Here is a 25,769-nt window from a genome sequence, read left to right as displayed (position 1 = left end):
GACACCCCATCGATACTTAAGTGACAGGCTCAGTGAGAGGACCAGAAGTGAGAAAGCAGCTTGAGAAATAGGAATAGTGCAGGGTTAGAAACAATTACTTTAGAAAATCAGAAGAGAACACTAAATTATTGCTCCATCTTCTGTGTTCTAGTGACCTAAAATGACTTAAATTTCTCTATCAGCTATTTCCCATGCCCTCTAATGACGTAGTCTAGAAAAGTTTCACTTCTATAGCTGTCCCTCTCAGGATCTCAGGGTTAGTTCTTTTAGGTTCCCCATCCCATGAGTTTGACTCTCCATCAGTTTCACTTAATACTTTACAGATACTCTGATTGACTCCTTATGTAACACTTCATTCAACAGGTAGCTATATTGTATATAAATTATAGAGGATACAAAAATAAGATGAAGCCCCTTTTCTCTTCATGCTCACCCTTAGGACTGACTGTGAATTGGTTTACTTAATAATCATGAAAACATGGAGGAAGACTTCATCATGGGAAACTCAATAAAGCTATAATAAAATTTTCAGAGGGAAAAAACCCTAAAATTATATGAAAGCCAGTAGAGTAGAAGGAACTAGGACTTCAAAATATGTTTCATTGTTCTTAGCTATATAAACTTTGTCTATCCCTAGTTTAAGTGTTAGAGACTATAAAATGCAGAATTGCCTGGCATATTAGATGATTTTAAAGCATGATTTTAAACATTACAGAAAATTCAAGCACATATAAAAGTAGAGAGAATAATCTAATGAATTCCCATGTATTCATCACTTTAGGAATTCTTCATTCATGGGTGATAATATTTCATCCACAGTCCAATCACTGTCTGCACTTAGATTATTTTTTTTTAAGATTTTATTTAGTTATTTGACAGACAGAGGTCACAAGTAGGCAGAGAGGCAGGCAGAGAGAGAGAGAGAGAGGAAGAGAAGCAGGCTCTCTGCTGAGCAGAGAGCCCGATGCGGGGCTCGATCCCAGCACCCTGAGACCATGACCCGAGCAGAAGGCAGAGGCTTAACCCACTGAGCCACCCAGGTGCCCCTGCACTTAGATTATTTTGAAGCAAATGCTCAACCTTATATTATTTCATTTGTAAGTATTTTAATTTCTATCTCTAAAAGGTAAGGACTCGTGTGTATGTGTGTGTGTGCGCGCGCGCGCGTGCGTGCGCGCGATGGCAATACTATTGTTCCTCCTAAAATATTTTACAATAATTTCTTAATATCGTTGTCAATACAGGGCCAGTTTTCAGATATTTCCAGTTGTCTCCAAACTGTTCCCTGCCCTCACAGTTTTCTTGTTTAAATCAGGATTCCAATAAGGTTTAAACAGTGCAATCACTTGATGTGGTTGGTGTCTCTTAAGTCTTTTTTAATACATAGGTTTTACCTTCTTCTTTCTTCTTCCTTGCTCCTTATTTGTTACAGAAACCAAGGAATTTGCCCTTTGGGATTCCCTGTAGTCTGGATTTAGCTAATTCCATTCCCATGGAATCATTTAACATGTTTTCACTCTCCCTTATATTTCCTGTGAATTGGTAGTTAAATCTAGAGCCTTGATCTAATTCATGTTTGATTTTTCTTTATTGCGGGGGAGGCAAGAATACTTCTTAGGTGCTGTTTTTTATTTCTATTAGCAATAGTGTCTACTTGTTTCTCTTTTTAAGATGTTAATGGTTATTGAAGTTATTGTCTAGATCCATTATTTCACTGGGATTGCAAAATGTTAATTTTGATCATTAATTGAAACAATTCTATAAAAATGAACTTTCACTTATTGACTGTCTGATCACTCTGAGGTACTTTTATATAAGAAAGGCAGGATAAATGTTAATTCTTTGCCTTTACCTACCTATTTTAAAACTTATTAGTTGGTTCCCTAGTGTCCTCCATTTGTGCTATTGCTATTTACTAGTGGATTTTAAAATATAGATGTGCTTCATTCTATTGCAGTAATTATTCTTATTTCATGCTCACATTATCCAATCCCTGGCCAGTGAGAGCCTTTTTAAGCTGGTTCCTGAGTCTTTTCAACATGACTGTGGTAGTCATTGATGTGTTCTAGCTTTGTGATGTGACAGAATGTTCCATACCATTTTTTATATTTCCTTCCCCAGATCTGTAATCAGCTACTTCTCCAAAAAGCCCAGTTTCTTCTACTGTGTCATGATATGTAGAGGCGACAGTCTGAACATTAAGTGTGCTTATTGCTAGTGGGTTGGTCATTGTTTCTAGGTATTTGTAGTGGATAGAACTAGGAAATATGTATATTTTTTCTCTAAGAAAAAGTATATGATGAATCTTATGATATTTCCAATTCAAGTTCAGGACTGCAAAGTTGTACCTTACCTCCCTGATATTATATCCATGTCTCCTTTTCCCTTGCCAAAATTCCTTGTTCTTAGTGCAACAACATAACCACTCATTTACTTTATCTTGCAACACACACACAGTAGTTTCAGAATTACAATACCACACAACCAGCAACAGTGTAACTATTGAAAGAAGTTTGTTTATTCTGTGACTGTTTGTCTTTAGTATGTATACTCTGCTGGAGATGTACAAATTTCTGTTAACCTGCAATACAAATTACTCTTTTTTTTAAAAGATTTTATTTATTTCTTTGACAGAGATAGATCACAAGTAAGCAGAGAGGCAGGCAGAGAGAGAGGGGGAAGCAGGCTCCCTGCCAAGCTTAGAGCCCGATGTGGGGCTCGATCCCAGGACCCTGAGATCATGACCTGAGCCGAAGGCAGAGGCCTTAACCCACTGAGCCACCCAGGAGCCCCAATACAAATTACTCTTAATGTGATATCATTTCCATGTCTCACATTTTTGTCTTAAAACCCCAAACTGCTGATTTCCAAAATGTTTAAATGCCTATTTATAATTTTTCTTTATTAATCAGGAACGAGGCTACAGATAGGAATGATTACAAGACTTACTAAAATAATTACCTTGAATGTCGTCATTGAATCCTCAGGATATACTCTTGCCTATTCTTTTTTCTTAGACCAGACTCAGATAATTTCACAATTTCATTCCTTCCTTCCTTCCTTCCTTCATTCATTTAAGAGATACCTGATAAGTACTGTATGACATTGAAGCAAGAGGAATAAAGATGGAATTTAGCATGTATTGACTGTCTGCTATGTCTCAAGTGTTATTCTAGCTGCTTTATATACATTTTCTCACATAATTTTATAAGAATCTTTTGAAGTATACATCACTATTCTGTAACTGATTTTCAGATGAGACAATTGGGATTCAGTGGGTTTCCTTTGTCCAAAGTGACGAAGCTGTCAAGTGGAAAAGCCAGAATTAACATATTGGTCCATTTTATTCCAATGCCATATATAAGGTACACTCCCTATCCTTAAGGAGTTAGTGTAGAGTTTAGACACAGGAAGAACAAAGTACAATAGAAGTTCAGGCAAAAGAGACATTAAACTGTGTGGGGCATCACAAAAGAGGTGACAATTTGCCTGAATCTCAAGAAAGAATAGAATTTTGTTGAAGAGAGAGGGAGTGCATTCTTTGTGAAAAGATGGAGAAAAACAAAATTTCATAGGTTAAAAGGCGCAATGGGTTTTCGACATGATGAACAGTCTCATTTGACTAAAATTTAGCGTGATATAGGGAAATAGAACTAAAATGGAAAAGGTGCCTAGGACTGTAGTGGAGACCTGAATGCCATTCTGAGGATATAGGACAGCCAGAAGTGAGACATGATGGGGCTCAATCCCAGCCACTGGGCAAGTTCCATCTAACCCACATCTTCCTCCTTTGAGAGACTCAAGGCAAAACCTAGCTTCATAAATCACACATCTAATGGGTTGGTCTTCATGTCTTCTAGCAATTTCCCGCTAAAGCTGAAATTGTTTTAGATGTTTTGCTACTTGAAGTTTTACCAAATTAAGCCTTCCAGGTAGAGAGCCCTAGAATAGTCACATGAAGCATTGCACTGTGATTGGCACTGGTTGCACTGGAATTCTGGGTATCAACAATGAAGTCTTACTGTAGATGAACATACTTGGAGTCAAGTAAGTCTTAGATATCTCATCAGTTTCTTGTAAGAGCTCTGCTAAAAATGTTTATCAATTTGATTACTAAGTATGGGATTATGGAAACAAAAGGGAAAATATCACAATTCAAGAGATTTGGGTAAAATTGAAGTCAGATTTGAATAAAGACCTTTTACTCTAGAAATGAATTACATCTCAATTGTATACAATAGACTCCTTATTTCAGGTAACTTTGTTGGCTTAAGATCCTTCCTTCGCAAAGCATTAAAGTTAAAAAAAAAAAAAACAACCACTTAACCTAATATCCTCATACATTCCCCTCATGGGGATTTCTAACAGTGAATTAGTCTCCCTATTATCCTGTTTTTATAGAAAGTGTGAGATTGCATAATTCATGGCAACTAAAGTTTCTTTTGTAATATGACATTTGCTATCTTAATTGTCCTTTCAGTTCATAATGCATAAATCAAATGTAGTTGAGCTCTGTAAAATCTATTAGTTATGGATCTTTTGAGATCTGAGTGAGCTATTCCCTATTTAGGACTAGTTATGATGTATGTCCTCAATGTTCCTTCCTTCCTTCCCCTCTTCCTTCCTCCTTCCCTCACTCTCCTCCTTCCTGCCTTCCTGCCTTCCTTCCTTCCTGTCCTTTCCTTTTCCTCCCTTCCTCTCTTCCTTTCTCTCTTTTTCACTTCCTTCCTTCTTCCTCCCTCCCTCCTTCCTCCCTCCCTCCCTCCTTCCTTTCTTTCTTTCTTTCTTTCTTTCTTTCTTTCTTTCTTTCTTTCTTTCTTTTTCTGTCTTTCTTTCTTTTTGCTATAGTAGCTGAAATATTCTCGTGGAAGGTAAAAGAACAGAATATTATGTAAAGAAAGGACATGGCCTTCATCAATACCCAAAACTCTGGTTATGGAAACTTTCAACCTACATGAAAATATTTGCTGGACACAAATTTACAAAATCCACTTTTTTGAAGAGGTAGTCCATTAATTGTTGTTGGTGTCATATTTAAGAATGAGGATATTTATAGATATCACTTTTTAATATTTTTAGTCAGCACTGTACTACAAAGTGCAGCATATAAATTGATCTGTTGCCCAGAGGGGTCATTGATTCCACACTTACTATTCCTGACAAAAGATTTTCTCTGACATATCCTGATAATTATAGTCATGGGGCATATTAGCTTTAATTGCCCCCACCATAAGCTTTAACTTTTCATTTTGTGCTAGTGTAGACCCAGTCAAAGCCAATATAAATCCAAGATATGTGTTTAGGTTAGAGTTGTGGTTCACACCCTTGACTGCACTTTCAAATCACTTGGGGAGATTTTAAAATCCTATCAACCTGGGGCCCCACTCCCAAAGATTCAGATTTAATTGGTCTGGCTGCAGGACCACAACAGTTGCACAAATCCACGGAACACCATTTATTGAGAACATATTCATCCCCAGGGGCCCCCAACCTCCCAGAGCACAAGTCCATTGTATTCTCTGTGAATGTGCCTGCTGTACTTGTACAAACTTGGAAACCTAAAGAGAGGGCATGAGCACACCTGTTTTTAGAAGCTCCCGAGATGATTCCAAAATGCAGCCAGAATTGAGAACCATTTTTAAGATATAAAATAGCATGAGACATTAACAACATGTATGTAGGAGCCCACATAGAAATGGATTCAAATCTTGCTCTACCACTGCCTAGCTGGATAACCTCAGGAGAGTCATGTAAGCTCTTGGAGCCTCAATTTCTTCATAAATAAAATAACAATAATAGTACCTGCCCTATGAGGTTATACTAAAGAAAAAAATAAAGACAGTCTAAGTGAACTGCTTGGTACAATGTTCATGCTCAAGAAGCCACTATTATTATTTCAGTTATTAAAGCAAAATGTCTATATTAGTCTAGACTTCTTCAGTACTAACTCACAGAAATCCAACATAGATAACCTGAAGCAAAAACGGGGACCTTAAGCAAGCCACAGGAAGGGTAGGGTTGGACTTGGTCTGAGGGATTCCAGCATTGGAATGCCAGTAGGACACTTATTCTGTCTCTCCGGTGCTGATTCTGATTTCTTTCATGGTGCTTTCATGCTCTTAAGCCAGCTGACCTTGTAACCTATGACCATAGGCAAGTCATGTCTTAAACCTTTGCAGCCTCTTATGCAGGGAAGAGTAATTCATTATATTCAACTCAGCTGGGAAGATCACAGTGACCCAGCCTGGCTATAAGACCACATCCATCCCTGTGGTCAAGACGTACAGTCCTTAAAATGGAAAGAAGGGCAAAGTACAGATGAACAAAGTAACCACCTTCATTTTCACTACCGAGACTTGGTTCAAATTATATAAAATGCACAAAACTTCTGCTATCCTAGGATCTCTCAGCAGATAAGGAAGAACAGCAGTAAGGTCCCAGAAGCAGTGAAGAAACTCTCTGAGTTTAAAACACCCAGTCTCTCTGCCCTTCATGACCTATACATAATAATCACCACTAAGATGCTTTTCTGACAATACATTCCTTAGCCTCTCTGTTCTAGTTTACTTGAGATCTTCAGGTTGGCAGGCAGGTGAGGAGTTGGGTAAGCTGATGTCACACTCCCAGCAGTCCGCATTATCTAATACCTGAGTTGTTCTCTCCTCCCACTCCCAGCCCACAGTCTGTCCTTACCTACACGAGTGGGAAAACTTAGCAGTTTTTTATAGGAGCACACTCCACAGCTACTTTACTGTGTATGTTATCCAAGAACAAGGCAGTGAGGAAGAATAATCACAAAAGGCCCAGAGACCCCCTTTAACATGTGGATTGTTCAAGCCACTTAACTTAACCCTTGTGGTGGAAAAGCTACAGGCATTGTGATAGAGGAACAAGATTCATCGTTTTATAGCAAGTGTTGCTTTTGATTTAACTTCTCAGAGCTTCACTTTCCTGATGGGTAAAATAAGGGCAGTAATATTTCAGAGGACTGTTGTAAGAGTTGAATGCACTTAATAAGTGATGAGGTCTTTGAAAGTCAATTACACTCTACACATTGGGTCTTCAATAAGGAGTTTCAGGGTTTGGGGGATAGTTTCATGTTCATAAAGTTAACTGAAGAGATCTTGCTAAGAGCATGCTCTCCTATATTTAGAGCCAGTAGAGAGGATGACTGGCTATATCCTAGGAAGCATTGCAAAAGATGCACAAGTATTACTGGTACTCACTGACCTTCGGATCTTAGCACACTGACTCTATGCTTACATAGATGAGTGATGGAGCTGCTGGCATTCACTCTAAATCACCCTGCTACTTTACTGGTCAAGGGCATTACTTAGGAAAGGACCTCACTCACTTCGCCAGAACATAGTACAACACTTCAGATAAGGAAGTAAAGTAGAAAAAAGTCATATATTAATAGCATTACTAGCTCTTCTATATCAGTTGATGCTTCTGGAGATTTTGAGGCCTGCTTACAGTTCCTATTCAACCCAAGTAAATTGGTAATGGGTTGATAAGAGTTGATGGGAGGATTGTATGAGTGAACGTGTAAAAGCCAACTGGCTCATGGCCAAGGACATAAACAGCACTCTGACTCTTATGGGCAGCATTGAGTTCCAGATTATGTACTCTGGACTGGATAGGTATACTCTATCTCATCCCAGACAGTGATATTAAAATAGTATGCATCAAAAATGTATTTATAGTATGCAACTTCTCTGGCCTAAACATTTAGGAATTACCTTTCTAAGCCTTTTCTAGTGTCAGTACTCCATAACCAAAAGTCCAAATATTTCCAGAAGTTAAAAATTCCTTTCAATGTAAAACAGGAATGTATTGAACAAAGGAGCAGTCTACTCATGAACCTTTTACCTTTTAGGAGTACAGAATTGCCTATATCAAATAAACATGAATACAGGTCAACTATAAACTTTAAATTGTTCAAAAGATGGGTACTTCAACATCACTAAAATATAGGGAGCAAATTGATGAGAGTATTTTGGAAGTGAAGGAATACATTTTCTTAATTTTTTTAAACATCTGGTCTTTGGACCAATTTTATTTCAATTTCTTGCTAATATAGCCACACAAATGCCTGATTTATACAGCTTTAAGTATCCCATGGCAACATGATCTTGTGCTTTTCTCTTCCAGTTCCTTCCTAGCCCTCCCCTACTTTTTCTTGAGAGAATCAGGAAAAGGTTTTCTGTTTCTTAATTGTTGAATCTATTTATGAAAATTTGAACTGAACAGTTTAGCACAATTAAGCAGGATGCCTCATTCATCAAACCTTCATTTTTTCTGAGACTCCCATCCTATCAGTCACCAAAATACATGTGTTAAGTGGCAACTGTTCCTAGTCTATTGGCATGCCACATCTGTTGACAATCACAAAGGTACATACAATGCCATTTCATATCATGGCATGTGCTTCCCTGTGCCTCAGGTCACAGGCCCTCGGGGCCATTTTTCCAGCGTGTCCTGGAACTAATAAGTTTGATTTTGCATGAGAACATGTTTATGCACGTTGTAAAGGAACGAGTCATTCTCTTTTGCTTTTCCTTATCATGGCGTGCCTACGCACGTGCATGTGTGTGCGCACACACATGCACACACACACACATGAGCAGTGAGGAAGAACCATACCAAGGAATAGTCACAAAGACTTTCTTCTACATACCCACCAACCTTCCTTGTAGATTGCTGCTTTATTTTTTATTCAATCTTTTGTTAATAGCATGTTTTTTGGCTTCTCTTGGATTTTGTCTTTTTTTAAAATACTGCTTAATTCTGGGTTTATTTCCTCCTGTTCTTAGTTAAGATTTTGATCAGACTTTTTCCAATGCATCTATTTAATCAATCTATGTAATGATAAGTCCCTGGGACCCTCTCTGAAGTTATGCCCTCTTTGTTTTGGATCTCTTCCTGACCTATAAGCTTTTTTTATTGTATAATACATATTATTCAGGAAGTATCTAGAACCTGAAAAAGTGGAGCTGAATCTGTAAGCCATCCACCTAGGTATTTTATCTCTCTAATCTTAACACCTGGAATAGTTGCCACTATCTAAAATGTTGACCTTTTTACCTGTTTTTACTTAAATATTTAATATTGGCTATGTGTAGCCGTAGTAACATTAGGTTTTGTGTTTTGTTTTTGGTTTTGTTTTTGTTTTTTCATTTAAAAGAGAGGTTCTGCTTGCTTTTGGACATGAATTTTGTCCAAGTTTAATTAATATTTATTAAACTTTTATTAATTTTGTTAACTTTTTATATTGTTAGGAATAATTAAATGAATTCTAGTAGAAAAGCTACCTGAAGGGAGTTATTTAATGGATGAAAGAAGAATTAGTAGAGAAAGAAGTTGAGAACGAGATTGAAGCCAGTGGTAGTTTCATCCATGGTAGTTAATGGTGTTTCTTAATCTTCAAATATCAAATGTTTGTAATGCTTAATTATCTTTAATATCTAAATGAATTACCACCATATTGAAGGAAAGAGGAAGTGACCTACAAATTCTTTTGTGTTTATTGAAGAGGAGCTGTTTGAGGAGCTTGGAGAATTCTATAGGAGAGAGGGGGTTGTTAGATCCTAGGTTCCCACTTAAACTTCAAATGAAGAAAATAGGATGCATGAGTGTTTCTCTTCTCCAGCATTGAATTTTGCACTGGTTTGCTATTAAACTCAAGGGTATGTGAAGGAAGCAATTTTAATTGCTTGGCACTTAAAAAACCCACTCTCCTGTTCAATGGGTTAGAAATATTTTGAAAATTTTATTGCACTTAGAGCCATGAAAATTTACCTGTAATAAATTTTTGCTGTATGCCTACAAAAATCTATCTTCTAGAAATAAACATGCAAATGCAACTATAGAATGCTTAGAAAAGAAAGGGAAGATAATATTTATTGAAGACCTATGTGGTGCCAAATGCATGACATTCATTATTTTATCCTCTCTACTTAATATCTGTATGAGTAGATACTGCTATTTCTGTTTTACAGGGAGGAAACTGAGGCTAAAACCAGCTAAAACACTTACCTAACTGGTATGAGGTGCAGTGCAGATCTGAACCAGCAGTTTGACTGCAAGCCTGTTTTCCTTCTCTGCTCTCTTTACATCCCTGGGATTATGTTGAAAACAGTGAGGTGTGGCAGCTTCTTGGCTATGTAGGCTTTGCAATCAGTGTAGCCTGATTCACCAAAGACACACCCAGCTTCCACTTGGGGCCTGACTGATCTGGATTTGTGTCTAAATTATCGCATATATCAAATAATGCTGGATCCTCTCTCCCAGTTTCTGCTGTATAGCCCGCTTAAAACGTCAAAACTCCCATGGTTCAAGAAGAATACTAAGAATGTTGTCTGATGTTAAGTATACGCTGTGCCGTCTTGTATTAATTAAATTTGTGGTACCTAAATCAAGAATTCTTCAGGTTGGCTTTTGAAGCATGCTCTGTCTCTGGCATGGGAAGACCCTATTTTGAGATTTTCCTGCACAAAAGTCGGGAGCCACCATCAGGTATGGTTCGGAGCCTTTGCAACTGATGCCCAAACATAAGAGGAATCTAGCTTCTGTGGAAGTTTTTAATAAACCTCATTATTAAATTAGTCTAATTAGACAATTAGTCAAATGTCTAGAATATGACATTCCTTCATTATTTACTTTTCCACTTATGGCTATGTTTTAAGGTTCTTTTGATGTTGTTGGCCCCCCAGGTAGTGGTAAATGACCACGAGTGCTAATAGCCTGGTTTCCGCAGGCGCCTGCTAACAACTGCCTCATAAATATTCAACAGGGGCATTCTGTGTGAAGGGCTGGGGAATTAGGTGACCTGCCAAGTCTTGCCACATCTAATATCTATGATAATGGCTGCAAATTACATGGGACAGAAGGAACGGGTGTTGCACTGTGAAAAAGCGGAAGGGAAATCAAGACAGCCTGTGGCTCCTGGCAGCTGCCTGGCTGAGAACACCTTTGCCAGGTGCTAGTTCCTGAGGTCACTGCCTTTCACCCCTGCCCTACAGCTGAGGTCTGGAGTTCACCCCTGCCTAACCACAGTCCTTCCGAGTAAGTCCTCACCACCCCAAAGAGTAACACAGGCTTTTCTCTTTGTTTTAATCTTTTGTTGTAATGGTAATTAGCATTACCTCTTGAATAGTAAATTTAAAAATCCAAAACAGAATTTTAAATTTAAAAAGCTTTTCCACTAGGAATCCAGTTGCATTAATTTTGTGGACGGAAGGTAAACTGAATTAGCCAAGTGTGTGCATTCATTACCTTACTCTAATCCCCAACATCACAAAAGCAAAAGGCTGTCATTAAATTTGAGAACTGACAAGAATTGGGATTTCTCGGTATGAGTGTTGAAAGATTAATTTGAAAAGATCTCACTAAAAAACACAAAAGGTTATTGCTAACGTGGGATATTTTATATTCATAGTCTGTACCTGGTTTTAAAAAAAAGTGCCTGTTTGCAGTACCTGGTTTAGAAAGAAGTGATATGTTTAGAGCACTTGATCAAATTTTAAATTGAAATACCTATAGTTATTATTTTGTTCTGGTGATACACAAACACAGTTTATAAGATCAGATTGGAAATTTCTTCTGTCATCAAAGGATATTTGACTTCCAGTTATTAAATATTTCACATCCAAACAGAAGCTAAAAACAAGGAAAAAAGAGAAAATGAGCTTTCCCCCCACCCTTTTCTTCATAATATGATTTCAAAAGAGAAAGTATTTACTTCTTTGACAATATTTCATACTTTGTATTTGCCCTGAAAATGTTAGTGGTAAAAAAAGAAATGGTAGTAATGAAAGCAGTGGTAATAAATTTCGTGCAACCGTAGTTAATTTTCACCAAACTAGTTGCCAAGCTGGTCGTGGGGTAAAAATGTACATATTTCAACTTTGATCAGTGGATTTTTAATTTTATAAATAGCTATATGCCTTGATTTACACATCTGTAGCACATTTTAAACATCTGTATCCAAGATGACCATTTGGGGAAAGGAAGCAAAAGGATTCATTAGCTTCACTTAATACCTGTTGTTTGGTTCTGTGTGCAGCATTCAAGTCCCAAATGAGACTTGTGTTAAGAGAAATTATATATAATTTGCTTACCTTATTAGAGAGTGAATAGCCTAGAATGGCTTTTTAAAAACCAGAATGCGAATTTACAGTGTTTTCTAATGTTATATAATTGTTGAAGAACTGACATACCAGTCCTGATGGTGAAAATGAGAATAATTGAGATTAAACTCTTGGGGCACCTGGGTGGCTCAGTGGGTTAAAGCCTCTGCCTTCGGCTCAGGTCATGATCTCGGGGTTCTGGGATAGAGCCCCACGTGGGGCTCTCTGCTCAGCAGGGAGCCTGCTTCCCTTCCTCTCTCTCTGCCTGCCTCTCTGCCTACTTGTGACCTCTATCTGTCAAATAAATAAATAAAATCCTAAAAAAAAAAAAGTTATTAAACTCTTAACTCTGTTACCGCAGGACCCTTCACCCCTTTGTGCGGCATTTATTAGTTTGCCAGAGATTTTTGCATTCAGAACCTAAGACCTGGTTTTTAAAATGCTATGTTAGGGTAATAGACTGTAGCATGATTTTCATCAAACTTGATTAATTTTAGCCATAGATAGTTTGAAAGAACAGCTTGGTTAGAACTATTACATATACAGGAAGAAAAGGAGTATATTGCATGTATATTGCACCTTAGCTATAAAATATGAAGTCCAAGCTATGCTTCAAATAACCTTTATAGGTAACTCTTTAAAGATCATAGTTTATAATGTTACCACTCCCGAGATATGGAGGCAGCCATTGCTACTAAGAAAATTGCACTGCTTCGATCTACCCTTGCTACATGTTTGCTTCTTTCCTATTAAAACACAGCCCTAGAAGCAATTTTAATGATCCGGGATATAGTCCTTAGTCTCCCCTTCAATCGAGGCCAGACCTAAAGCCATAGCTTCTAAGATCAGAAGAGTCTCCTAGATCCTTTTCATCTGCTGTTAGTATATGGGCCCCCTCTCTGCCCCCCATGAGCATAAGAACAACAGTTTTGTTACAAGAAGATCTGAAAAAAACATCAAATCCCTTTCTGCTGGAGATGTATTTATTTTGTAGTGATTAAAAGCTAAGAGGGCTCCTTCTCAAATTTTTGCTTGATGATTCCTGAATGAAACATTTGCCACTTTTTCTTTCTCAACACTACCCCTTATATGTATTGAACTTAACTTAGGAGAAAGGTTGGGGATGTTGATCCTTTCTTTGAGTGACCTTTTGCAAACACTTACTTACCCTGGACCAGTAGTATTCCAAGAATATAATTAAGGATCTCTTGTAATGCTTGTTGAAAGTACAGATTCCTGAGTCTCCTACTTAAAAATACTAATGTAGTAAATCTGGGGTGGGACCCAGAATCCTCATTTTTTTTTTTTTAAGTTTCCTTGATGACTAAGATGTAGGGAGTCCAGGAACCATCCTTTGAGGAACAGGATGCGTTCTGAGTCCTTGCTCATGTGTTCAAACAGCAACTACTTGCTGTGATTACCTAAGAATTACATGATCTAGACAGTGTTTTCCCAGATTTAGTAATGTTACCAGGTTCAGAACCAAAGGGATAACAACCAAGCTACTTGGCATGAATAGCAATTTGATAATGCTGACAGTGTTCTGGAGTGGGAAGACCTGGGTGAATTCCAGGGCCCTGTTGATGAAGCTTTCGCAGTGATGAGAGACTTATTACCATGACTCAGTTTTCTAGTATATGAGTAGAGATAACCATCTTTGCCTTCTACCCACATAATACCAAGACTCTGACAAATATTGAGGCACAGCTTATAAAAATAAACTAATTTGTGCATGTTACTATAGTTATATAAGTAACAGATTTCCAAAAACCAAATATCCATAGAAAACCCAATGTTTTCCTTATGTTTTATAATAATTTCCCTCAGTTTTAAATAATGGTTTGTAAAACCACCTCCTCAGAGACTTTCCCCTTAACTTTCTACTTTACCTTCATCCTGTCCCAATTCATTTCTATAAAGATATTAAGATGCCAGATTATATGTCACATTTCTAAACCACCCTCTAACTGGTACCCATGGAAATCTTACATTTCCCACACTCAGAATCGAGAAGGTCAACCATATTTGGCTTGCTGAAAATAACAAACAGTTGCTGAGCTGGCCTGGAATATTGTATGGGATTAAAAGTCAGGTTTAACCACAAAAGCCATCCCAGTCATGAGTCAGTGTGTGGGTGCCTCCTTATAAGACTCCATGCAAGATAGAGGTGCTGAGTGGGGGGAAAGCTCTCAAAAGGTTCTTTGGAATTAGAATTTTTTTAAAAGATTTTATTTATTTATTTGACAGACAGAGATCACAGGTAGGCAGGGAGGCAGGCAGAGAGAGGAAGGGAAGCAGGCTCCCTATTTGACAGACAGAGATCACAGGTAGGCAGGGAGGCAGGCAGAGAGAGGAAGGGAAGCAGGCTCCCTGCTGAGCAGAGAGCCTGATGCGGGGCTCGATCCCAGGACCCTGGGATCATGACCTGAGCCGAAGGCAGAGGCTTTAACCCACTGAGCCACCCAGGTGCCCCTGGAATTAGAATTTTTGAAAGGACACATCCTTGTCCACCCTCACCAGAGAAACCTTTCTCATTGCCTTACCCACCTCATGCTTTCTAAACAGTATGCGTATTTCACATCAGAGCAGAGTACCCCAGGAGTCCCTGTAACCTCTGTTTTGTCAAAGATCAGGAAGATGTGTGTGATTAAACAAGACAGGTTTATGACTTGTTGGAGTGGGGGAGGACACGTACCATGAGAAACCATGAGGCATCTTAGTCAAAAATTTTAGAAAGAACTTGGAGGATTTGGGTTTGGGGTAGGGCATGGTTTGTGGAGGGTCCAACGAAGCAGGGATTTGCTCTAGATTGGCTGTTCTCAGGAGAGGGTACAACTCTATGACTGGACATCTTAATCTTATCTGCAGGGAGGACAGACCAGGTAGAGTATGATTATTTGCCGTGAACATTTCAGGTTTGCTTTGTAGGTGCTGTTGTTGTTGTTGTTGTAAGATTAACCTTCCACTTTGCCATTGTTTGCTTATGATTTGTTCATCTGATCTCAAATTGCATGTCCCTAGAATTGAGGAACTTGGACATTAGAGACATGCAGGGACTTAGGAACCATAAGAAGAGTGAAGAGAGACTCCCCTCCATGAAGCAGCAGGTCAGGAGAGGAATTATAAGGAAGATCAGGAGGAATGAAAGTGAGGGATGGATGGATGGATGGATGAACGGATGCAAAATATCAGGCCCGTCTGAACTTACTACCATCCCAGATAAGCTACAATTATCCTGAATACCTCTGGAACCAACAACCAACAAAACACAGGATTCCTACCATTTTATTATTTATTCACCTATATATGTATTGCACATACATTGACACATATTACTGAAATTATGAAGAAAAGCAGCTAATGTTCCAGAAGGTTTTCTTCATTTATAACTAAAGGGAAAATAGGTAGGATGAAAACTCGGTAGAAAACTGTGTGCAACATTTAGTTTTAACATCCATTACCTTTAAATCTGTCAGAAATCTCTTGTCAGCTATGGTTATATTCTTCACAATCATAAGGTTACCCTATGAAATGTTCATTTCCCCATAATCATAATGTGGAATCAGGATATGAGGGGAGGAAGGCATTCCTTTTCCAACTTCTTCAGAATGATAGAGGGATTCTTCCTCAAGAGGTGTGGGAAGGAACCCAGTTGAGCCACGTGAGTGGCATACATAACTCTAGAGACCACTCTTAATGCTTATTACGCTGGGCAGAGAGCACAGTGACCTCTCTTCCTTCCTGTATTCTTTGTAAGGACTAACCTTCCTGAGATGTTAAACCACCAATCAGAATATGAAATATTCAAGGGAAACCATTTGCTCACTATTTCTTTGCTCTACTTTGCTTCCTACTTCAAATCTAAAGGCTTGTCATTACCAGCCCCTCCTTCTCCTGTTGGAGGTTTGTTAAAAGCCTCCTTGCTCCTTTAAAAAAAAAAAAATTTTTTTCTTCTTCTTCCCCGCCCCCAGAATGAGCATTCTGAGAACAAAACTCTTTTCTGATAACTCTTATAAAACACTTTTGTGCTTGGCTCTCCGAGGATTAAGAATTGGACACATAATTCTCCATTCATTTCTCAAGTGTCAAGAGAGAATTGAGTTTAAAGGCTCCAATTCCCTTGCAGGTTACACGTCTATCTAGATGAATTAGTATTCAGCACGGCTTTGGGAAAAAATCTCAAATGATTTGCAGTTTTGCAAATTGTTCAGACTCATAATGAAATCTCAGGCTGAGGAAATCACTAAACAGTTCATGATCATGAGTTTTTCCCTCTGATGTCCAGACATCTTGGATCAATTCATTCATCTCCCTTCTTTGCGTTATCTGTACTCGGCAGCTAAGGCTGCTTGAGAAGGTCACATACCCCAGTAACTTGGTGCAAATTCATGGCCTCCAACTTTAGCTGGGTCCTCGATGAGGCCTCCTGCTATATGTCCTCAGTCAGTTCCTCTCCCAGACTATCACCACTGACCTCATTCTCCCACCTTCCATATCCTTCCTTGCTCAGGAAAGGGCAGTCCATTATCCAACCATTCCCACTCTCCCTTTTGGATACAAAAGAATATATGTCTGTCTTCTCCAGGGCTATTCTGGGCCCAATAACTTGTATACTCCCAAGCCCCTTCACTGGCAATTATTTCTCTTCCATAGCTTCAGCTTTCTCTCCTCACTAACATTTCTCCCTCAGAATATAAAATATTCTCGTCTTTTCCATTAAAAAAAAAAAAAGTAAGCACCTTCACATGACTCCATATCCCTCCAGCTCTATTTCTTTGCAGGCAAGCATGTTTCCTCCTACTTACTCCTTTTTGCACTGCAGTCTCAATTCCACCTCTAGTATGACTTATCTAGATGAATTAGTATTCAGCACAGCTTTGGAGAAGTCCACAAAGACTATGTAACCTTCCAAGGACTCATTTGGATTTGGCCAAATCAAATGGGTCTATTCTAGTCCTTCCCTTACTTGATTTTTCTGAAGCATTGGCACAGTTGAGTGCCACCCACATCTTGAAGCTCTTTATCTCCTTAGCTTTGGTGCACTTTTCTTCACTATTTTGCACCTCCCTTGTGCTGGTCTCTTAAATATTAGTATGTGCTAGGGTGTCTTCCTTGGACTTTTATCTTCTTATTCAGTTCAGTGTTCCTAAAAGATAGAAATTCCCAAATCTGTATTTCCAGGTGCTAAAATCCACATAGTCAATATTACCACGTGGATGTCCAATAGGTACTTAAAATCAACATGCCCGAGAGCTGAACTTTTATCCCACTCTTACTCCAATCCATCTCTAGGAATAGCAAATTATTGTCCTAGTCACTCCAGCCTGAAACCTTTGCATTGACTTAGACCTTTCTTTCTCATTCAGCCCTTTCTACTCAATTGATCCCCAAGATATGCTAATTCTACCTTCAAAGTATAGCTTTTTCTCTATTGCTTTAGTTAAGGCACTTAAAATTTCTCATTACTACATTGGTTCTAGTTATCATCTTAAAATGTGGCTTTCCATTGCGTTCTAGGCAAACTTTTGAGCATGGCATATAAGGTCCTTCAAGACCTGACACCTGCCAAACTCCACAGCCTGCTCTCTGACCAGATTTCCATACAGACCTTCATTCCAGCCATAACCCTACTAGAAGTTCCTTCAAAACAACAAATTATTTCACAGTTCCTCCTTTTATATGCTGTTCCTGCTGCTTCTAATATTATTCCTTTCTAGCTAATTTCTACTTATCTTCTAAGGCTCAGCTCTTATAATAACATCTTAACATGCTCACCCAGGAAATATTAGCAATCATTATGGCTGTTTGGTACTCATTCTGTGTATTCTCATAATAAGCCTATAACAGTATTAATCATAATTGTGTGTGTGTGTGTGTGTGTGTATATATATATATATATATATATATGCACATATGTTGTAATATATAGCATATATATTACTACATATATATAGTAATTGGCCTCTTGTTTTCCTTACCGCCTAATTCTGAACTTTAACCATTTTGCTTTTAGTTTATTTCACTCACATTACCTGCCTGGACTCTAAAAGCATTTGGGTTTGCTATCGCTGTTTAAAATACCAAATACCATCAACCATTTTCTAGTGAAATTTTGGTGGGGTTAGTAGTGATGGTGAATACATTTATTGAATTCTTACTATATGGTAGCCACTTTCTAAATGTTCTACATGTATAATCTTATTAATCCCATAAATGAGTGAGGAAATTAATAATGAGAGAGATAAGTACCTTAGCCAAGCCACATAGCTTATGAATGGTAGAGCCAGGATTTGAACACATGGAGTAGTAGTCCAGAGTACAAAAAGACAGGGGAAATATTTTCCATGTCCTGATATATCAACATTATTCCATCATTACTCTATTAGAGAGACAGCCTGGAAAGTTGATTCAAAATATTTATTAAATATCTACAATTGACCCTTGAAAACACACCTTTGAACTTCGTGGGTTCACTTACACATGGATCATTTTCTATAAATACTGTGTGTGTGTGTGTGTGTGTGTGTGTGTGTGTAAATGTATTTTCCTTGTGTTTTTCTTAGTAGCATTTTCTTTTTTCTAGCTTACCTTATTGTAGAAATACAGTACATAATACATATAACCTACAAAATATGTAAATTGACCATTTCTGTTATTGACTGCCAGTCAACAGTGGGGTATTAGTAGTAAAATTTTTGAGGAACCAAAAGCTATATGTAGACTTTTCAATTGCAAGAGGGTTTGACAACCCCCATCTCTCATTGTTTAAAGGTCATCTGGACTTTGTGTTTGAATTAGGTCTTTGAATAAAATAGAGCCCTTCCTTCAAGTTTGCCACCTAAAAAGGAAAATAAGATATGAACACACCTTAATAACTAGGGAAAACATTATAAATGATAAAACTTACAAGTGCTACAGAAATTGAAAAGAGAATTAAGTTTAAACCTGGTTGAGGAAAACTCAGGAAAGACTTTTTAGAGGAGGTGGCATTTAATATTTGCCCAAGAAGTTGAGTCTTCATGGGTGAAGTTGACCAAGGGATGAAGAACGGATGGGATTTAAGGATAATGGTAGGGAATCAAACCATGATCTCTTATTACCTTGCTTTATGGCAAAGGAATAAAATGAAAACAATGAGCTTTGGCAGAGCCTTTTACCCTGCAGGGAGGAGCATGAGGGAATGTAATCCCTCATGGCTCAGAATCCCTTGGTTGTTCATGCAGGCATCTATGGAGTCAAGGAAGTATGCCTTCAAAAACTCTAAAGTGAAATATGCTTTCCTCCTAGAACCTAAGCCATTCCCATAGTAGTTGGTGCCTTCTATCTGTACCCATTTTCCTGGGCAATGAGTTGAGTTCCTTGTTTTGTTTTATTTTAATGTAGCTTAACATCCCAGGAGAGAATTGAGCTATTCTGAGGCCTCATGTTTGGACACTGTGGTTCTAGTCTTGAGAAAGTTGTCAGGACCCTTTTCCCAAACCATAGCGTTGAGATGCTCCTCCGCAGAAAACAGCCCGGTGAGCTTAGGTCTTCTACTAAGTGATTTCTCAAGAGACTTCAAGTACTTTTACGCAGTGAGTCTGTTCTCTTTTTCTTTTTTTAGTAGAGAACTATTTTTTGGATGCATTTTCTTAGGGAAAATAGTTAATCATGATAAGAAACCTGAAGTTGGTAGTAACCAACTTCGTCCAACATGACTTCTTGGTGAATATGTCATCTTCATTCTCTGTTCTTTTAATTTCTGAGTACACAAAGAATCATTTTGAAATGTTTTGCTTGCTGTTTATCTGACATCTTGCATGTGAAGAATGCTTAATAAATTGTGTTTAATTTAGTATATACATATGCAAATGTGTACCCCCAAGTTCTAGTAATCCTCCTTTTCTAGTCCTACTCTCAGGGTTCAATGTCCTTGTAACTAATACAGAATCCAATGGCCTCTGTATTAACTGGGGTATATAATGTTGGCAGCTATAACAAACAATCCCATCTCAGTGACTTAACAAAGAAACATTAGTTCCCACTCATGTCACAGTCCATTGTGGATCAGTGTTTAGGAGGGGATATTGTGTACCACAGTTATTCAGGGAACCAGACTTCTTTCACCTGCTGTCCTTGCTGTGCCTGCCTTAAGGCCTTAGACCCTTAAAGTCTTCCATTGAAATCTCCGCATGTGGTCAACCAAACAATGAGAGAGAGACATACACAGAGAGAAGATAAACTTGGAAGATTAAACTTGGAAGCCACGCCTTGAAGTAGCATATGTGACTTCTGCCCAAATGCCATTGCCCAGGACTAGTTGCATAGCCCTGTCTAGGTGCAAGGGAACAAGGAGATGCAGACTTCTTATGTGTCCAGGAGAAAAATGGTTTGGTGAACACGTAGCATTGTCTCTATCACAGCTGTAATCCTCTTCATCATTCCAGTTATTATATTTTTAAAGTTTCCCTACTCTCCTCTCTCAGATATCAATGGGGTCTCATAATAGATTGGTAGAGAGAGAGCTGGGAATACACAAGTAATACAGCCTTTCTAACTTCACACTACCAACTTTTTTTTTTTTTTAATTTTTGCAGCTGCTTTCCATCCAGTTCAGCTATAAACATTAATTGGACTTCTACCATGAGGAAATCACTGTCCTAGGTCCCATGGAGTTAGTCACAGACAGGACAGTCTCTACTCTCAAGATACTGGGGCGCCTGGGTGGCTCAGTGGGTTAAGCCGCTGCCTTCGGCTCAGGTCATGATCTCAGGGTCCTGGGATTGAACCCCGCATCGGGCTCTCTGCTCAGCAGGGAGCCTGCTTCCTCCTCTCTCTGCCTGCCTCTCTGCCTGCTTGTGATCTCTCTCTGTCAGATAAATAAATAAAATCTTAAAAAAAAAAAAAGATACATAGTGTAGTGGGGGCCAGTCCTACCATATCATGCCCTAATATCAACTCCAAAAGGCCTTCTCCAGTGCATTTCTCCCTCTCAGACTGCTACTAGGTTCTTGAGAAAGAAGGCATATTCCCCTCTCCACACCAGCTCTAGACATTAGTTCTCTGCTGAAAATTTTCCTTGTTCCTCCAGGGATACTGTGTTTTCAGAGACTTTTGAGAAACATCCCTAGAATTAATTGTGAGAGATAAATCTAAGTAGCATTACCCAGTGCCATACCCATGTTTATTATTAAGATTCTCTTTATGTTCTAGGGTATGACACAAAATCACTATGCTCCCTGGCACTAGGTGAGCTCTTGTACCATTTGAGTGGATCTGTCTGTCCTCTGAAGGAAGTTTGATCTTAGGTTGCTAGAAGAGTTGGCAAGAGTCCCAAGTTTCCCTTCCCCTGCCCTCAAATAGGGAAAGAGTATATTTATGTAAATCGCGTATTAGAAACAGCCATGGGCATGTCATGATTCCTCAAGGGAGACATGCAAACTAAACTCTATAGTAACATGAGGTTTTGTGTGTGTGTGTGTGTGTGTGTGTGTGTGTGTGTATAAAATTCAGAGAAAAATTTTGTGCAGGAGACTGCTTTAGGCTTATTAAATGTAAGTTTAATTTAACACAAAAACCAAGTATTTTTAAATCAAGATTTTAAAACACCCAAGATGCCAAATTTCCTAAGATGAATTCTCTGGAAGAAGTCCTAAAACTCACTCTCTGATCACTTCCTATCAGACTTGGAAGGGAAAGGTGTTATGTTTTGGTGAGCTCAACTCCACCCTTATTCATTTTGGTTATAGTAAAAAGACTTAAAGTATGTTTTTCTGAGCAAGTGGTTTTCCTAGTTCTAAATTCCCACCACCCCTGAAATGTAACAAGAGCAGCTCTAGTTGTCCTCAAGGAAAAGATCAAAGGAAGGAAAAACATATTAATGAGCACACTAATTCAAAACCTCTTAAAATGTTTTTCCCAAGTGTGGTGGGTCTTTTGGGCATATCTCTGAGAAATGGATATTTTGGATCTGGCTTTAGCACACACAGGCAATCAATCCCCAGGCATCTCCTCCTTACAATTCCTGTACAAGTTCCCTCTTAGAGAATTCCAAAAGTACCTTACTCTATGGTAATGTAGACTTCCCAGAGTTTTAAAATTAGGGGTGAATGGAGTGAGTGGGTAACTCAAATAAGTTTACCTGTCTAGTGCCCTGCCATTAGCTACCTATATACATGATGAGGGCACCACTTTATTAATTTCATGATAAGCTATACAGCATTGAAATTACATGTTCCTTCATAGACAGTGAAAACACAACTGTAGTTACCATTGCAAAGAATCTTGAAGTCTAGATGTGAATATGAAAATCAGAAACCCCAGCTGTAACATAAACTCCACAAGAGGAAGCCTTACTCAGTGTGAAATCTCTACTACCTAAGAACTACTGGGCATATTGTAGATCCTCAAGAATTATTTGTTGAATGAATGGACATCAAACAGCATAGAGGAATATATCAATAAGCATTAAATATGTAAGATTGGACGGCGTTCAGCAAGAATAGCAAGGATGTATGAAGATGGCACAGTTGAACAGAGCCGTGAGGAGTTATAGACTTCAAATAGGTGGAGGTGAGGGGGAGGCAGTCTAGGCTAGGAAAAAAGAAGAGAGGAGTAGTAGAGAAGGGAATTATCATGGTGCAGTAGGGGAATTGGGCTTAACCTGAGCCAGAGAATCACATGGTGATATAACAGAAACCAGGCAGATGAGGCATGGGAATATGGACTTAGTCACATTATTTGAATTTGTGTCCTAGCTCTGCCATTTTTTCAGTAACCTCATTTAATATCTATAATTTGGAAATAATACTACAAGGCATATATTAAATAAAAATCAAGTAGCTATGATAGGTAAAAATGTAGCACACAAGCTATATAAAAGATGATATTATTATTATTGTTGTTGTTGTTATTTTTGATGAAAACAATATTCTGGGTAGCCTTTTGATTATGGTGGTTTTCTTGGAGTGGGAAATGGTTCACAGAATGGCCCTACCATGTGTGCCTGGGAAGAATAGGTAAAAAGGTGAAACCTAGGGACTGTTTATTGAGTAATTTCAAAACAAGCGAGAAGATTCTTTTAAGATTCCCAAGTATGTGTTAGAAGTGATTTTGAAGTTAAATTTGTAATTGATTTAAATTATTATGAATTGTATGCATTCATTTCACAGAATTATTGTGTGGGAAGTAAAGGTCCATTCATTCCCTGAGTCGATGAAGAAACTTGATTAGAGCAATACCCAACCACACTAGTGTTGTTAAGGAACATTAGAGCTTTATTGTTGTTAATGGTTTTTGGTGTGTGTAATATTCCTTATCTTCAGAGAACTTGACAGACACTGATTTGAACTTCTTTTCAGATACATTCTTAAATTAAAGTCATTGTTTTTGAGTATGCTTGGAAGCGAATAGTAAGATTTGCTGGTTGTCAGTTAAAGAAACTATTGAAGAAGCAGAAGTGAAAACTGCATATTCATAGAATGCAGTTTTAGAGATGGTAGCATGGTCTTAAAACAAATCTGGGCGGTGTGCTCTGCCCACAGTTAACTGGACAAAGGCTTCAGCAAATGTGCAGCACTCCCACAGCTTCCCTCTTCTGAGTCCGAAGCTGACATTGCTAATCAATCACACATTCCTTCCAGCTGAGTCTGATTTGGCCGTTAATTCTCTTTGCCATATAGGGCTCTAGAAGCCAGTACCAGAAGGTCAAGAGTTGGCACAGGCAAAATCAAATCTACTTACTATCCTGGAGTAAAGAACGGTTTTACCGAATTTCAAACAAAGAAACCCCCTTATCGTTGCTAATGGCTTGCAAGTGTATAAATGTGTATAAGTGATTAAAGGCTTACATGAAAGTAATGGCTCAGCCTCCCTTTCCCACATATTGCTTTCTTCACTGATTTGGCCTTTCATTATTTCATTATTTATTCATTTGACTGGTGATTGTCTCTCTCTGTCTCCCTCCCTTGGCTTACTGATAGCTCATCTCATATTAGATATTAAAGAAAAGGTATGTAAAACCTACTTCCTGCTTTCCTATCTCGCTGTGTGAACCAGTCGAATCCTGCTCCCTTTTAGAACCAGTGTGATCGCTTGAGCTTTTTGTTTGTTTTAAAATTTCAAGTGCAGGGGGCACCTGGGTGGCTCAGTGCTTAAGCCTCTGCCTTCAGCTCAGGTCACGATCTCAGGGTCCTGGGATTGAGTCCCGCGTCGGGCTCTCTGCTCTGCGGGGAGCCTGCTTCCTCCTCTCTCTCTGCCTCTGCCTGCCTCTCTGCCCACTTGTGATCTCTCTCTGTCAAATAAAAAAAATAAAAATAAAATAAAATAAAATTTCAAGTGCACTCAAAGTGGAAAAAAAGTAAGAAGGATGTGTTTCTTTCTGGGTTTTCAAAGCCTCTCCTGGTTTCAAGCGAGCTGCTGGAGGAATTTCTTGTTGCCTCAATTCTGATAGAACCTAGAAGCTAAGAAGACATCAGAAACAAAAATGACTAATTCCTAAATTGTCCTGGTCCAACCAGCAGTACTGTTTTGAGTCCAGCTGCCCTTTCCCAGAAACGTGGAGGGGAACAGGAAAGTGGCTCTATGAGGGGGAAAGCGGGTGGGGACAGGGTTCAGCAGCAGTGCTGCAAAAGGGGCTGTTTCTGCTCAGCACATAGCTGAAGGCCAGCTGCTCTGAAGCACTGGTGATAAGTCCTTTCACTTGCCTCTTGTACTCACAGTCTCAAGGACTCAGATTTGGGTGTTTTTATTAGGAACATGACTTGGGGATCAGAAGGACCCACGCTCGGGTATTAGCTGTGCCATTTGAAGCAAGTTTGGAACCTCCCTAAATCTCAGCTTCCTCGTCTGCAACGTGAGGAGATTACAGATAGTTCCTCAAAAAGGCTTCTGGGGAGAATGAAGCCAGATGGTCCAATAAAGTGCCCAGCACTGTGCTTACGTACTGTGAGGGCTGGATGAAGATTATCTATTGCTGTACTATTATTATCCCCAGCGCTGCTTCGCTGGCGGGGTGAGTTTCCTATTGCCCCTGCAACAGGCTGCCGCAAAATTAGTAGCTTAACACAACACAGATGTGTTCTTCTACAGTTGTGTAGATTCCAAGTCAGAAATCAGTTTCACTGTGCTAAAGTTAGGGTGTTAGCAGGGTTGGTTCCTTCTGGAGGACCTGAGAGGGAAAAACCCATTTCCTTACTTTTTTTTTTTTTGGCTCCTATTACCTTGTGACCCCCTTCCTCCACCTGCAAAGTACATCAGTCTAATCCCTGCTTTCCCATGACATCGCCTTCTTCCTTGGCTCCTTCTATGCCCTTCTCAGAAGGACCCTCATGATTACATTGGATCTGTCCAGGTAATCCAGTATAATCTCCCCTTCACGAGATTCTGAACTCAATCACATCTGCAGAGTTCCCTTTGCTGTATAAATTAACATTCCCAGGTTCTGGAGACTAGAATATGGACATCTTTGAGGGCTGTTGTTCAGCCTGCCACACCGACTAATCAGATTACTGAACGTCATTGAGCTAATTTGTTCCATATCGTTGTGAGGCAGAGTGGTGAGTGTAAACTCTAAGGACACGAGGGCTTGAGATACTAACCAAACAAACCATTTAGAAAACTCAGGAATGTTTTCAGTAACATCCATTCCCTCCTCTTACT

General features: G+C 38.8%; 1 protein-coding gene across 1 annotated transcript in view; it reads left to right on the top strand.

The window, feature by feature from the left end:
* The window catches only part of CPQ (carboxypeptidase Q), a 486,593-nt gene that overhangs the window by 418,966 nt on the left and 41,858 nt on the right, over positions 1–25,769 (top strand). The window lies entirely within an intron of this gene.

Source organism: Lutra lutra, chromosome 4, assembly GCF_902655055.1.
Source record: "Lutra lutra chromosome 4, mLutLut1.2, whole genome shotgun sequence".
NCBI lineage: Eukaryota > Metazoa > Chordata > Mammalia > Carnivora > Mustelidae > Lutra > Lutra lutra.
Note: the sequence above shows the minus strand (reverse complement) of the source record. Positions and strands in the feature narration are given on the sequence as shown.